At 43.4% G+C, this 5,000-nt stretch overlaps 1 non-coding gene across 1 annotated transcript; it reads left to right on the top strand.

Annotated features, from left to right (window-relative positions):
* The first annotated feature begins 4,604 nt into the window (after positions 1 to 4,604).
* Positions 4,605 to 4,676, top strand: TRNAA-CGC (transfer RNA alanine (anticodon CGC)). The gene has a single exon. It is a non-coding gene; the product is annotated as a tRNA-Ala (tRNA).
* The last annotated feature ends 324 nt before the right edge of the window (positions 4,677 to 5,000 follow it).

Raw genomic sequence — 5,000 nt, forward strand, 5'->3', positions numbered from 1 at the left:
AGAGAGAGAGGGTAATTTGATATGGGCCTCTCTCTCTCTCTCTCTCTCTCAATTTCCCTAAGTGTGTTATCTCACATAGGGCTTCCCATATGACGCAGGGGCGGAGAAAAATGAGAGAGAGAGAGAGAGAGAGAGAGAGAGAGAGAGAATTTAAACTTGGGAAACGAGGATAATGGAACGGCTTGTCAGAAATAGGGTTGACTGAGAGAGAGAGAGAGAGAGAGAGAGAGAGAGAGAGAGAGAGAGAGAGAGAGAGAGAGAGAATAATTAGATAGGATCCATCTCTTCCTCAATTCACCTAAGTGTCTTACCTCCCATAGGGCTTCCAGTATTATGTAAAGGCTTCTGGACAGCTTCAGGCAATGATATGGGAGAGAGAGAGAGAGAGAGAGAGAGAGAGAGAGAGAGAGAGAGAGAGAAAGTGGTAGTGAGCGTAGCCTGTTACTTAACGAGGAAATTATTGTTACTTAAGATTTCCGAGAATTGGCCAGATCGACTGACATGTGATTTTTTATTTTTTTTTCGGGGGGGAGGGGGTTTGAAAATGTATGTTGAGCGGGGTGGCATAGTGGTTAGAAGGCCCCGATCGGAGTGACGGCCTTGCGTAGGTTCTACTCTCTCGAGATGGTGTTGAGGTGAACTGAGAAAAATGACTCGCTTAGGAGGAGGTGTTACGGCAGGTGCTAAAGAATCGAGTGCATCAAAATTAGCGCCGTTGTCTTGGGAGTGCTGAGAGAGAGAGAGAGAGAGAGAGAGAGAGAGAGAGAGAGAAGAAAAAAGTATATTGTATAACTAATATTTTTTTTTCTATCTTTCCAGGTCACCCCAGATGCATCCTACAAAAATCAAAGTAAGAAAACAAATCCTTCTAAATTAAATATCTTGTTTTTTTATACTTTGTGCTTGGTTAGTAATTCGGTTCGTCCTTTCCCATAAAATTTCCATCCGACCTTTCTCCATTATGGTTGGTGTTCCTTCTCACTTTTTCCTGCCAGTTTTAAATATATGGTTTGGGAAAGGTGAGAGAAAGAGGAATATAAAGGAGTAGTATTTGCTCTCTTTATCTTATGAGGCGATTTATTTTGCATGTAATACCTTAACGTTCTCCTTTGTGTATCTTCATTTATTTACCATTGATATAGTTTGCATCAATAAAATAAAAGAGGATTTTCAAGTGTAATGTTCTGAATGAATCGCTAAGGAAGGGGTGTTAAGAAATCTCCATTATTTTCATAGAGAGTAGGGGAAATCTAGTGGAAGTCATATTTGCTATCCTTGTCTTATTCTTAAAGGCCTATACTCCTTTCACTCTAACCTGGCCAAAAATTGCCATGTCTATACTGAATGCAGAGTTGTAACAAAGGACGAAAATAACATGCTAGTCACGAAGTGCTAAAGAGCCTTAGTTTTGTCTTATGCCACTGAGTACGTGCAATAAGCTACAGAAGGACGAAAATCTGTGCCAAGTTAAGGTGAAAGGACTATAGAACGGGCCATCTAGCCTATTATACGTATTATTATCTCTCCCTTCCTATATTACTGGGTTTGATGTGAGCCGATATCCCGCGATTTACCTAAGTGTATTAACTCATATAGGGCTTCTTATGTGACGCAGAGAGAGAGAGAGAGAGAGAGAGAGAGAGAGAGGCGGCAGTGTGTAATATGAGTGTGTGTGTGTGTGTGTGTGTGTGTGTGTGTGTGTGTGTGTGTGTGTGTGTGTGTGTGTGTGTGTGTGTGTGTGTGTGTGTGTGTGTGCGCGCGCGTGTGTGTGTGTGTGTATTATATTCGTCGAGGTAGCCCATGATAGCCCACAATGATAGCCAAAGACAGCCAAAGATAGCCTATAGTAGCCTTAAATAGCCAAGCATAGTGGAATACAGTGAGGTATAGACTAGACTACTTCCATAATATAGCACAGGATAGCCCATGGTAGTCCAAGATAGCACATGGGAGTAGGGTAGGGATAGTCCAAAGATAGTCCACGGTAGTCCTAAATAGCCCAGACTAGACACCCTTTAAGCCCCGTCACTTTACTTGATGCAGTGTATTGTAGTTCCTTTTATCCCCACATCAAGGCGGGACTACCAGAGGCGTTTTGGGGTAGCATTGTAGTCCTGTCAGTAGGCTACCCGGCACTTTAGATAGCCCTAGCGCCTCCCTTTTGGTGGTTTATTTTCTGTGCTTGTCATGTGGTTGGATTTTGTTGTCTGAAAGGATGTGGGTTCGAGTCCTAAGCTCCTCTAGCCCAGGTGCCTTCCAAGGACAGTCCACCTCCTTAAGAATGCCTGGAGGAGTGTGTTAAGATTCACTGTTACTTGCTCGTACTTACTCACAGTACGCCACTCTCTCTTACGCACATATGCACACGTAGCAGTCTTACAAACATACATTCACGTACACACACACACACACACACACACACACACACACACACACACACACACACACACACACACACACACACACACACACACACACACACACACACACACACACACACACACACACACACACACACACACACACACACACACACACAATTCATGCAGTGAATCTACATTTAAAAAATAGATAAAAATAGGACGACCCTCTACTTGAGTCTTCCTACCTCCAGACGATTTTATTTTGCTTAGGGAAAGGGTCTGTTATGATGGCTCAACCCTAGGCTCGTCCACATGTGAACCCTGTGGACTGCAGGCCGAAATTCCTCTCTCCTGCAGACCAGTATCATAATTGGGGGGAGGAGATAGGATGGGAGATGAGGGACGTTTGTATAACCGGACAGCTCCACCGCCCAGATATATCGGTGCCACCACGTGAAGACGTCCATTCCCATGTCAGCATCTCTTGTGTTAGTGAAGAGGTTAACTAAGGCTGCATCTAACCCCATAAAGTTAGAAAATATCCCTATACTTAGCTAAATATGTCTTTGGAAATAGCATGGAAAAAAAGGGCTATGTCGTCTTTTCTTTAGTCTTGTTACGCTTAGACGAGTTTGCTTAGATTACAGTGATTATTTTTAATGTGGATTTAGGCAGACGAATTAGTGAAGGCGTGTGTGTGTGTGTGTGTGTGTGTGTGTGTGTGTGTGTGTGTGTGTGTGTGTGAATACTGATACACACTAGCTTATATCGGTAAGGCGTATAGATATTCACTAATTCGCCCATAAATCTTACCCTACCTATAGTTCGATGGCTATAACTCTTGTAGAGTCTTCAGTGTGGAGCTAGTGGAGGTGGGGTCCATTGAGTGGATGATATATATATATATATATATATATATATATATATATATATATATATATATATATATATATATATAAATAAATGCGGTTTTTGTGTTTGTGGTAGAATAGAGGAGTCGGGATAAGGGGGAGAGAGAGAGAGAGAGAGAGAGAGAGAGAGAGAGAGAGAGAGAGAGAGAGAGAGAGAGAGAGAGAGAGAGAGAGAGAGAGAGAGAGAGAGGATGATTATGATGATGATGATGATGTTGAGGATGATAATAACAGTAATAACAATAATAAAAATAATAATGCCAATAATATTATTCTTCCTCTCTCTCTTTCTCCTTCTCTCTGCTACACACACACACACACACACACACACACACACACACACACACACACACACACACACACACACACACACACACACACACACACACACACACACACACACACACACACACACAAAACCAGCTCCCTAACACTTCCTAGAAAACTTGTTACATTCTCAACTCCTTCTTGTCCTAAATCTTGCTTCTTAATCATACGTCATTTGCCTCACCTTGTTAATGAGGATCTTTGGAGTTAAAAAAAAAATAATATATAACTTTCTTCACTCTGACCTATTAGATGATGACTTGTTGCATAGAAGGTTAGGGAGTGTATTAATTTCGTCTCTCTCTCTCTCTCTCTCTCTCTGGTTTTTGTCATTTAATTTCCGAAGTCGAGGTTATTTATACTGTAAAAATTGTGTGTGTGTGTGTGTGTGTGTGTGTGTGTGTGTGTGTGTGTGTGTGTACAGGCGTCAAAGGATGGAACACGTGTACAGGCATGCATATTATATATCACTCATTTACCTGTCGTCACACACACACACACACACACACACACACACACACACACACACACACACACACACACACACACACACACACGAAATGACGACACGTGTGAAATTTTACTGTGAGGCGTTACGGTGAGAAAGAACCGTGTAATGCATGCAGGAAGTTACGGTGAGGAGCTACGGTGAACGGTGAGAAGCAACGGTGAGAAGTTACGGTGAAAAGTTATGCTCATTGGAAGGTACGGTGAGCAGGTACATATGTGAGAAGGTACGGTGAAAAGTTACGTAAGTGGGAAGGTACGATGAAAAGGTACACATATGGGACGGTACAGTGAGAAGGAACGGTGAGATGCTATACGGTGAAAAGTGACGCGTGTGGGTTACGGTGGGGGACGTTACACCTGTGATAAAAGTGACGGCTTGACGGTACGGTGAGGAGTGACGTCAGCGAAGTTACGGTGAGCGATGGGATGGGAAGGTAGTGTGAGCGATGGGGAGGTACGGTGAATGAGCATCGTAGGGTACCGTATTCGTGGTGGGGGTGTAACTCAGAGGTAGAGTGCTCGCTTCGCATGTGAGAAGACCCGGGTTCAATCCCCGGCACCTCCACGTCGATTTTTTTTTTTACCCCTGAAGAGTAGCGGCTTCTTTGCTTTGTACGATGCGTGGATGGTTACGTGGGTCTATTTCGGCGGATAGAATTAGTTAAGCAGACGTATCACACACACACACACACACACACACACACACTTGTTGTTATTGTTGTTGTAGAGGTTGACCCGATGCACTGCAGGCTAATCTTACCCTTCACTGTCAGTCCATCATCCACCTTTCGAGGGATAGGGAGATGAGGGATGTTTGTATAACCGGGCAAGAGAACCGCTCGGATATATCTTTTGCCACCACGTGAAGGCTTCCCTGGTCCTTATTCTC

This window comes from Coenobita brevimanus, chromosome 55 (assembly GCF_032717465.1).
Source record: "Coenobita brevimanus isolate Jiangsu-jjx chromosome 55, ASM3271746v2, whole genome shotgun sequence".
NCBI lineage: Eukaryota > Metazoa > Arthropoda > Malacostraca > Decapoda > Coenobitidae > Coenobita > Coenobita brevimanus.